At 47.8% G+C, this 11,512-nt stretch overlaps 1 protein-coding gene across 1 annotated transcript in view; it reads left to right on the top strand.

Annotated features, from left to right (window-relative positions):
• Window positions 1-2,448: 2,448 nt before the first annotated feature.
• The window catches only part of RD3 (RD3 regulator of GUCY2D), a 95,552-nt gene continuing 86,488 nt past the window's right edge, over window positions 2,449-11,512 (top strand). Inside the window, exon 1 of the mRNA XM_086925456.1 lies at window positions 2,449-2,869. The gene's annotated coding sequence lies outside the window, so the exon portion shown is untranslated. The remainder of the gene's footprint in view (window positions 2,870-11,512) is intronic.

Genomic DNA, 11,512 nt, shown 5'->3' with positions numbered 1-11,512 from the left:
GAAAGCTGACAAGAGAGAGTTCAGTGTTTAGCTGGACGGAGGAAGCTCAAGGAGAATTCGAAATCATCTAAAAGGATGTAGTAGGAGCCATACCACTGCAAGGATATGACCCCCAGGGCAAGACAGTGCTCAGAATAGACGCCAGAGACAAGGGGTTGGGTGCAGTGTCGATGTAGGACCGAGGACAAGGAGTGATGGAAACACTCAGCTTTGCATCCCGCACACTGAGCGACACAGAAAAGAAATACAGCGTCATTGAAAAGGAGATGCTGGCAGTCGTATGGGCAATGACAAGGTTCAGGCAATTCCTGTGGGGCACACGGTTACAGTTAAAGACGGACCACAAACCTCTACTGAAGGTACTAACGTCCTGCGGACATGCGAGTGCCACTCCCAGGATTTCGAAGATGACCCTAAAACTACTGGAATTCAGATACGATGTAGAATACATCCCAGGCAGTCGGAACAGAGTGGCGGACTACTTAAGCAGGGCGGAGGCCATGGAACCGAGAGAAGAAGACCAAGCAGGGAAGGAAGAAATGGTGGCACTCATAGAGGACCAAGAAAGAGTTATTTGCAATCAGGAATTGAAGGAAGCCTATGACGAAGACCAGACCATGCAGGAGGGCTGGCCGGACAAAAGACAAACCAACGAGAGCCTAAAACCGTACTACGAGGTCAGGGAAGAGCTGTCGATGGACGACCAAGCGGTGTTCGTGTACAGGGGAGACAAGGTCATTCCCCCGGCAAACATAATTCCCAAGTTATTGACAATGCTCCATGAAGGTCATTTGGGAATAGGAAAGATGAAATTGAGGACCAAGCAAAATTACTGGTGGCCAGGCATGGACCTACGAGCTGAGTGGCACGTCAGGGATTGCTTACAGTGCCAAGGAGCAGACTAGACACTCAAACTCCTACTCCCAGCACTGGGTAAATTCGACCCCCCACAGAATCCGTGGGAGGATCTATCCATAGACATCTTGGGCCCGATTTTAGATGGACAGGGCATTCAAAAGTACGTATGTGTCCTCATTGACAGATATTCGAAATGGCCCGAAATGAAAGTGGAGGAGGTGATGGACACAGAGACAATCTTAAAGTTTCTGACCGGCACATTTTTGAGGGAAGGCATTCCAAAATCCATTTTGAGTGACAATGGCCCCCAGTTTACGTCTGACAAGTGGAGCAACTTTATGCAGAGAAATGGCATCCTCTCCAAACATACTTCTATCTACCATCCCGCTGGAAACGGTCTGGTAGAACGTTTCAATAGAGTAGTGATGGGGTCAGTGCAAGCAGCGATATCAAACAACAAGGACTGGGAGAAGGAGATATGGCACATGGTGTGGGCGTATAGAATCACCCCCACAGGGACAGGATATAGCCCCTTCCAAATAACGAGTAAATGGTCCCCAGCAGTGGTTCAAGCCAACTTGGAAAAAGCGCAGGCCATCTATGCCAAACACTACAACAACCGCAGGAATGTGAAGAATACTGGACTGGAAAAAGGCGAGTGGGTGCGAGTCAAGTTAGCAACGCTGCAAAGGAAGGGGGACAGCAAGTATAGTAAACCTATGCAGGTCAAGGAGGTGTATGACAGAGCGGCCTTGTTGAGCAACGGAAACGTGTGGTCCCAAGACCGCATGGCAAGATGCAACAAGGTACTACGATGGAGCCAAGGTGGATTAGAGCTAGAAGATGTGGAGGAACCCAATGTAGAGCTGGAACAAGCAGAGAAGGAGTTGGACGAGAGGAGAAGAGAACGGAGCGAGGAGCAAGGTGACTACAGCAGCCAGGGAACTGTGAAGGAAATGGACATGAAGAGACAAGGAGAGAGCGCAGCTGTTAAAAGTTTCATTGTTTGGAAAAAAGGGAGATATGTGGTGTAGCGCTCTAGTGGTTGCACGTCGCGTAGCCACGCGATGTGCCGGCGGCCATTTTGGCCGCTGCGCACGCATCCCATTACGGAGGCGCGAAAGCAGAGAGAGAGTGCGCATCGGCTCGGCGCTCTCTAGGAGATTTAATTATAATATAAAAGCGTGTATCTCATCACACAGTGTCCTGTCATTATTTGAAGAAAGTGCACCTTTACAGTGATGTGCACGGTGCGCCTCGTAGACCCGGCCCTGTCAAGTAAGTGCCGGTGCTTAGAAGCCCTGCTCTGGTTGCCCGCCTGAATAATAGGAATATCTGTTATCTTACAGCGCTTAGAAACTGTTAAAGCGCTTCATCTAAAAAAAAAAAAGGCAAATGCCTGAGATGTAAACTCTAGAATGGCATTCGGAACCCGCTGGAGAGCGAGCCGACACGTCTGCCATGTGCTCGTGTATTGTAAATAACTTTTGAGTGCCCGTGGGACGCTTTGCCCTGCCAGCTTCGCCTGACCTGGGAGCGCGCGCGGGCCTGATGAGGCGCCACGTGTCTCCTTGTGATCCCGCTCGCGCTGCTCCTCCTCACGCTGAGCGGCGCGTGGAACATGCTCTCCCCACAGATAATACTTATTGTGGCCAAATAGGCTTAGATGGGTCTCCTTGGTAACTGCGGCTCGTGCGCCGGGAGGAGGCGAGCTGGGGCTGCACCGGAGGACTAGATTTAGCCTCGCCTCGCCCTGCCTTCGCTGACTAGAGGCCCAAGGGGAGAAGAGGCAACAAGTGCGCGCTGCTCGTCGGGGCCCTCTTTGGCGCCTGAGAGCTGCCCGGCCCAGCTGTCGGCTCCCTGCCCCGCAGGCGGCGGAGAGGCAGAGGAGCGCACGTGTATCCAGCGGGGGCAGGTGCGCCGGTCTCTGTCCAAAACACAAACAGCCTCTCTCCCTGCAGCAGGGGGTGTCTGCACGGCCCAGGTGACGGGGAGCGGCTCCGGGACGCCGGTAAGTCTTGTTATATTGTCTGCAAAGCGCCACCTTCCCCTCGTTCTCTTCAAAACGCTAAATGAAAACTTTGCTCCTAGTTTTGAGAGGAAACGTTCCGAGGCGACTGTTGTAGATACTTTGGTGCGGAATGGCATGCGGGGATTCAAGTTCATACGTGTTTGTTCTTCGCGTTTGCAGCTGCCTGCGCTTTTTCTTACCAGAGTTATAGTTTTTTTTTGTCAGTCATGCTGCGGTAACAAAAAGAGAGAAAAGTGACCTCCAATCCCGGGTAGAAATTTCAATTGCTGTTTGAAAATGGTCACTTGTGAACCCATGTGTGGCATATGCGTGTTCTGTCATTAGACTATTAATATTTGTTGAACACGGAAGGGGAAATTCTACCAGTTAAATAAAGATGCATTTGGGCCCTGGTCAGCTTCAATTGAAATCAGCTGCAATTTTACGTAGCCAATACGCCGTTTTTTCCAGCAATTGATTTCAGTTAAAATTCTTTCAATTAGTTAAGTGGAATTTCTTCATCTCCCTTTTTTTTCTTTTAAATTCCGGAGTATATTTACGATTGTTTTTTATGGGCACTTGCAAGGCACGGCGTAATTTGCAAAATGTAGCGCCTATTCACTACACACTAATTGGAAGTGTTATGTCTGTCGATGTATTTGGACTTTTCCATGTCTAGGGTGTTGTGAACCAATTTGAAAGTACCGAGGTAGGTTTTTGAAAATTATATCTGACAAGAAACTGAGAAAAAGAAAAGCCCGTGGGAGAGAAGGGCTTATAGCACTGTGAAGCCAGCCGTAGCTGCACGCGCCCCAATGGGCACTCCATGCTGAATTTAGAAAACTGACTTTTCCAACAGCTTGTGCAATGGGCACAGCATCTCTGCTGCACAGAGGCAGTCAGTCCATTCCATGTTAAACCACGTCCCACCATACGTGATCATGCTTTCAAAACCGTATATTTAAAAGAAGCAAAATATGTTTTTTTCCCGACAACTTTAAGTGAGTACTGGAGTGTATTGTGGAACCCTTATGGCCCCTGGAAGCCTAGCCCGGGTACACTCCGAATGGAGTAACCATGCTCCCACATAACATTTTTCTGCAAGCACAAAGTAGATTTTCCTTCTCTTTTTGAATCTCAGGAGCAGCAACATTGTCGTGGTGTCACCAGGGCTTTAAGTAGAAGTGTTTTCAATATTATATACAAGCTATAGTTGCTGCTTATTTATCTTATGCAACTAGCAACCATTAACAAAGCCAATAGTCCTGACTTGTAGGTATGATGTGACTTGTATCATATATCTAGACACAATGACAGAACAGCAAAATACAAGTCGGGAGGCACACTGCTAAACACAGATTTGTAGCTTACGTGTTTTCAAGCCATGCCCCTAATCACATTGACCACGCCATTTTAACAGACCCCCCCCCCCCCAGTTTTTTCATCCCACTTAAAGCCCTGCTTCTCCCATCTTGCCGCCAAGACCTGGAACATCCAGCCCCTCAACCTCAGGCAATCCCCGCCGCTGACTCAATTCAGGAAGGACCTTAAGACCTGGCTTTTTGACTGAACCCCTTTGCCCAGACGGATCATCAGCCCCGTCACTCCCTCCTCCCAGCACCTTGAGACCCTCACGGATGAGTAGTCCTGCTATATGAATCTCTGATTGATTGATTGATTGATTGATTGATTGATTGATGCCTCGTCCCCTGCATGTTCATTATCTGGATCCTGTACCAGGACTCTAGACGTCCACCCATCTGCTTCTTGGCAACTGCTTGTCTTACCTTTAAACTCAGGAGCTTATTTAGAAGCCCCTTGCGCCGCCCCTGCTACACTTTTAATATGGGTAAAGGTGACGTACCGACGGCGCAAGGGGCTTGTAAATAGGCCCCCTAGGTTTTCGGCAATGTCTCAAGGTCATCGCAAATTGCCTAGACTTGTAGGGTCATGCCTACACCACTTTCTTCTACACTGGCGTGCATATGTCCTCGGTCCAGGAACATGTTTTTGGCCTTCACCTTTGACAGCCAACACTGCACATGTATGTCACACACCCCCAACACTGACTCCAGCATTCACATGTTAGATCAGTCTCACCCTGGTGCCGGTTCACAAAAGCATTTTTGAGAGCAGGAAGTAGTGCAACCGGACCACTCTTTTACCTATTCTTACACACCTTCGTGAATCGCCCTGAAAAGCTTAACTTCCTACCAGTAAAAGTGCAAAGCGGGCACAGTCCTTCCTCATTGTACTAATTGTATTTAAATATAACTCAAATATTGGAGGATATGAACATTCATAGTTCTTAATGGAATAAGATGTTTTTGTAATTTTAAAAAAATGTGTATTCTTTGTGGTTTAAAGATCAATGATCTAAAAAAAATTTCTGACAAAAATATTGCCAGTGTATTCCAATCGTAGATGTTTTATGGGCAGTTCACAGAGGCATGTAAGAGTATGTAAAAGAGTACTACAGAAATACTCCTTTACATACTATTCCATGGCTTTGTGAATCTGCCCGAGCATTTCTTTATCATAGCTCTGTGAGCTACTAAAAGGGGGCGCTACAGAGTCGGTGCGCGCTTCATTTTATCTGCTCTCATTATCCAGGCAATGCACGGCCACTGAGGTCTCTGGCTTTGCAAAGGGGGGCCAGGACTTGTGTCTAATGTCACCAGGACCTCGTGGTGAAGAGGCGACCGATCATGGGTGGTGAGTGGCTCTAAAGAGGCCCTGTCATGGGTAGGCAGTTTCCAGATACATAGGTCACGTCATCGTCTTCCAGGAACTGAGGAACGTCTGGTAATGGGATTTAGTAAATGATGAAATTAAAGCCCAACAGAAGCGGACCATTGCACTGAAAGGCACAGAGACACATTTTACAGAGTTCCTGTAATCCTGTTTAAGGCTAAGAGGATTGGAGTAGTCATGTATTTGGTTATTATGGATTAGTGGTGGTTCTCAATGTGCTTTGTCTGGGAAACATTTTGTATAGTCACCGCTGTTCCATCCTTCACCCTGCTAATAACATCCTTGCACATTTACTATTATTTCACTCATCGCGGGGCAGCAGCATTTACAATATTATAAATGTAGGTAAATAGTTGTGGTATATGCTGAAAACACTCCTCTATTAAGAAAGAGGCCTGTGCACTTCAGGGATATATTCTAGAAGGGGATCAACTACCAGATTACTAATCCCCCCCTCCCGGGGGGCTTGGCTGCTATTGGACCTGATCTTTGACAAGGCCACCTCTTTAATATATAAGAAAATAATCAACAACTCGCCTGATCCGTTGAGAGCCATACGGGAGGCATGGGAGAGGTAGCGATTAGAGCGAGATTCTGGCAGGCGCAGCTCAGAATCCTGCATAGATCTTATTACTCCCGAATACTCCTGCACAAGGTTGGGCTATTTAATTTACCTATAGGTCTCTAGTATATGTACTACCTGTACCCAGGACCTGTAAATTAAATGCTACTAGGGGGCCTGCAGCACTCATTGTGCCACCCAATTAAGTAGCCCTTTTAGACATATCTCAGGCCTGCTTTTGCAGCCTGTGTGCAGTTTTAAACTGCCAATTCGACCTAGCAAATTAAACCTTTTGCCAGGCCTAAACCTTCCTCTTTAAAACCTATGTCACCCCAAAGGTAGGCCCTAAACAGACCACAGAGCAGGGTGCAGTGTATTTAAAAGGTAGGGCGTGTTTTTAAAATAGGTGGGTGGGAGGAAGCAACAGGGAGGGTATGGCTTTTGATAAGGGAACATGTAGAGACCTATAGGTAAATTAAATAGCCCAATCGGGTCTAAGCCATTGGCACCATGTTTTAAGGAAGGAGCACAATCTCCTTAGTTTTAAAGTGCACAGAACTCAGAAAACAGGAGGGGTGAAGGAAAAGTTTGGGGGTGACCCTGCATAGAGGGCCAAGTCCAACGGTAAAGATAATGGAAGCTATAACAAAAGGAGGAAGTGTGATCGGGGAAACACCATTCACTCATGTAGCACAAGCTTATCATAATCTCCTATTACAGCACCCACCAAGCTACAGTAACCCCCACGGGGAGAGCCAACTTGTTTGTGCTGAGTGCCCTATCCTACAGAAGTGAAAGAGGGTCAGCAATGAAAAGGTCAATGTACAGTAAATCTGCTTAAACATTCATAACTCACCTGCCACCATTGCAAATTATGGGGACGGGGGACTGCTCCCCAGTTTGCATGTACAACCCACCAGTTTTCCTCTCTTGAATGTTGATGTGGTTGTTTTTTGCCTGATGTTTCTATTGCACAAACATCAGGTGTTGTGTTTGGTTTACGACAGAAGTTGCCTCAGTGCATAACTGAGGACAATATGTCTTTATTCTCCACGAGTGGAATGCGAACTAGGAACCAGTAAAACGTCCTCTTCGCCAATCTCCCGCCAAGATATTACACACTGAGCTCTCAGAAGCTGGAATACCAATAACTTAAAGTAAACAAGCCCTTCATTTCATCCCCGTTTCGAAGTATGCTTGGATAGGCATGGTCACTTGTGTTGATTTACCAATTATTTTAGCCAATCCTAATTTACACTGCTGGCTTCCATGTGGATCCCTCACCGGGGAACATCTGTGTCCTGTTTGAGAAGCACTGCGGCATGAGAGCTAAGGTGGAAGTAATCAGTGGCGACGTGTGTGAGGTTCTGCTCTGTGCTTCCTCAGTAATTACCTCTCTACTTTCCGGTAATTCTCCTTACTCCAAGTCCAAATATTCCTCTCCACAGTCCTAAAATCCCACCTGGGCCAGATTGAGAACCAAAAGTTCCCTGCTGAAAATGCTCATACTATCCCTGCTCCCTTACTCTATACTCTCTCTCTCTCTCTCTTAAATTCCTCCCTCTGTGCTTGCTGTAAGTACCAGGAAAAGCTAGAATAAGCAGTGGCACCATGCCCAATAGCTCCAAAGGATCCACCCAATAGGGAAATGCTCAGTAGAAAAAAGGGCAATTCGAGACAGGATCTGGCAAGAGCTGGGAACGTTTGTTAACATCAGCAAGTGTTCATTTGAACAACTCTATCTACTTCTTGGAGCGTTTCCCAACAAGTTAATGTGAATACTTTGCTGTGTTTGTGATTTTACTTTGTTAATAATACATCTGTCTGGCACTGGGGTGGAGTTCACGTAGCTAGAACTGTGGCAAGAAAGAAGACTGGCGAGGAGGCCACGAGTCTGTCGTGTCCCACCACAGTAACACACGGACACGACTGGTATATCCTTGAACTCTTTATTGGTGCTACTACACAGGTCCCCGTCCCTACTCTAACTGTCCCCTGGTTCCTATCCCCGGCTCCTCCTGTTCCTGCTCCTCCCTCTGACTCCACCCCGCAACCACCACTAGACTGCATCCCACAATACTACATCTCCCCCTTTCTTAACAAAATGAACTTAATGTCCTTAGTGTTCGCAGTTCTTCAATCCGCCACACAGGTTGGCGGACAGCCTGCTCTTCGAGCCTCAGTAGTGTCGAATCCGCGGTGGGCTTGACTTTGGTCGATCTTTCTGTTGTCTTGATCAGGGCATTCTTGATCACGTTGCGTGTGAACTGTCTGCTCTCACATTCCGCAGTCAGCATGTCTCTTTCCCGTGGTGTAACTACTGTTGGTTTAGGTGCTCGATCTCTTTCATGGGTGGATAGTGTTCTGGTCCTCTTCCGAGCACCCGCATCCACTTTTGCTTCCGTTTGTCTTGTCCGGTTGAAGGCAACACTGTCCTCCAGTTCAGGGTCATGTATGCCAGACGGTATGGTGCTGTCTGATGAGACTGTCTTGGCTTGGTTCAGTAATTCATTCACCGCCTTTATCTTTACTGCCTTTTGCTTCGTCAGGTCAAGAACAACACTGTCTTCCTGTTTCGAGTCTGGGATGCCGGCCGGTGAGGTATGAACGGTGGAGGTCAGCTTGGTATGACTTGGAGATTGATTTGCTGTCTCGGGTTGTTTCTCCCACACCTGCTCGCGCCTGGAACAGGCAGACCCTGGGGTCGGCTGAATGTTAGTGTGTCTTGTTCTCCTCCGATGATGACTTAGTTCTCCTGACATGTCTGGCTTCCTTTGCGGATTGACTGGTTGGTCCGTTTTTATTTGGGTGCTATTGGCCACGATGCCGGATTCCGTTTTATAGGACCAGGACCAGGGCCTTCGAGTCAACCTTGCTGCCCCTACCCGGGGTGACGGTGTGGTATTAGTGTCACGATGCACCTGTGCTCGATGCGACAGGTTGTCTGGTGGAGTGATCGAGTGTGCATTGACATTGGTGTGGGACACGTCGCTCTCGACGTGAAGAGTTTCCCTTGGTTCGCTGATGTGTTCAGGTGCTTGGCGCCATGGCCGGTGTCGGGACCACGACTCTGTCGACTCAAAGGATCGGACCGAAATGCTGTCTGAATCAGAGGAGTTCTCCCTCACTTCCCTCTGAGAATGTTTCTTTAAGAATGTTGCACGTGGTCGTTGTCGGGACCATGACTCTGCCGACTCAAAAGATCGGACCGACGTGTTGTCTGAATCAGAGGAGTTCTCCCTCACTTCCCTCTGAGAATGTTTCTTTAAAAATGTTGCACGTGGTCGTTGTTGGGACCATGACTCTGCCGACTCAAAAGATCGGACCGACGTGCTTTCTGAATCAGAGGGGTGCTCCGTCAGTTCCCTCTGTGAGTGTTCATTTGGGAATGTCCTACTAGGTGGTCTTCGGAGCCGGGTAGTCCGTGACGAGCTGCTTTCCCCTTCGGAATTGTTTTTGAAAAGCTTCTCCATGTGTCTTTGTTGGAATATCTTCAACGCTGTCTCATTTGGGAGATTGTTTGAAGATTCCGTGCTTGTTCCTTGTGCTTGATCCCAAGCTTTTGCCTCTTCGTCCTTCTCGTCTGATGTTACCCATCTACGCTCTGTTTCTTCGTTGTCGCGGGGCCCATGGATGCTTTGGGGCCCATGAAGGCATGGATCTTTTCTTGCTGGTTGTTGTTGTTGTGAGGGACCAGTCCGTCTTGTGTGATCTGGTTCTCCTTCCCAATTGCTTGATGTTCCAACACCTCTGACTTGGGGTTTATGTGTTCTCCGGCCAGATGTTTCCTTGGACTCGTCTTCACTGCTTGTCGACTGATGTCCCTGCGCCGACTTTCGGTGTTGACCAGTGCGACCCCTTCTTCTATGGTTAGTCTTTCTCTCCCACTTGCTGTGTGGGATGCCTTCTTGTCCAGGAGTGCGATTTGTCCCACTTGATGCTCTTTCTTCCTCCTTTGAATGACTCTTTGAGGAACTCCTGGGGGGTGAATAACTTTTTGGAATTGTCTTTTGGATGGTTGACTCTGGGTCATCTGACTCCGAGCAGTCCTTGGTTGACCTTGAGTAGTCGGATGCTGAGAAATCTGACTCTGAGTAATCTGTGTTATTTTCTTTGTCACTGTGTCTTTCCCGTTGTCTTTTTGCTGGTCTGTCTTCCCTCTCTCTCCTTTCAGTTCTGTTTGTTTTCTGAGGGTTATCTGTCCGGGCGTCTTGATAATTTGATTTCAGATTCAGGGCCTTTGATTTGTCTCTTACCTTGACGTGCAGTCCAACTTCAGCCTTCCTGATGATTTCTTCCAGTGACCACTTTCCTCGCAAGATCTTGAGTTTCGTGTCGGGGTTTGCGCAGCCTTCAATTATCCGGAGTCGGACTGCGTCCTCATTCGTAAAGGTGTTGAAGTGGCAGCCTTGTACCAGGTTTTTTAACCGAGTGATGAAGGTTGGAAGTGGTTCACCTGGTTCCTGCCGAGCTGTGTTGAAAGCGATGCGCTCTCGATCCACTTCCGTTTGTGCGGAGAGACGGGCACATAGCTTCTCTTGGAGTCTTTTATAGATGTCTGTGTCTTCTTCGGAAAATGTTTCGATTGGGCATCGGCCCTCTGGACCCACCAAATGGAGGAGCAGCATTAGGCATGTCCTCTCTCTTTGTTCTCCATTGGCATCCAGGAAATCACTCAATGTGGCCAGCCATTGGTTCCGTTTGAGACACAGACTCCAGGTGTCCGTCTGCATCCCTGGGGGTGGTGCTTCAAAGCAGGGATTGAACTGTTGTGCGATTTCTTCCCCCGCCATAAGAGGAGGATTTTGATGGATCATGTTCGCAGAGCACGGGCTGTTCCTTTGTCTTCTCGTCTTCGTAGTTGATCTGTATTCAGTCGAAACCTGCGGTCTGGTCATGCGCTGGGACGTTAGCAATGCTTGTTTGGCCTTCGCCAGTGCTCGCTTGGTCTTTGCTAATGCTTGATTCTGTTATGTTCGCCAGTGCTTGTTTGGTTTTCAGCAATACTTGTTTTCTTTCTTTGCTGCGATTTGTCCAATGCTTGTTGATCTGCGTGTATCAATGCTTGTGTCTCTTTGCATGGATCAGTGCTTGTTCCTTTGCGCGTACCAGTGCTTGTTGATTTGCACGTATCGATGTTTGTCTAGTTGCATGTGTCACTGCTTGTTTATTTGCATGTACCAGTGCTTGTTTACTCTTAGCCAATACTTGTCCTTGCATGTACCAATGCTTGTTTATCTGCATGTATCAATGTTTGTTTATTTGCATGTACCAATGCTTGTTGATTCACTTCCGCCAATGTTTGTTTGTATGCAATTGCCAATGCT

This window comes from Lissotriton vulgaris, chromosome 6 (genome assembly GCF_964263255.1).
Source record: "Lissotriton vulgaris chromosome 6, aLisVul1.2, whole genome shotgun sequence".
Taxonomy (NCBI): domain Eukaryota; kingdom Metazoa; phylum Chordata; class Amphibia; order Caudata; family Salamandridae; genus Lissotriton; species Lissotriton vulgaris.
This window is presented reverse-complemented; position numbering and strand designations above follow the sequence as displayed.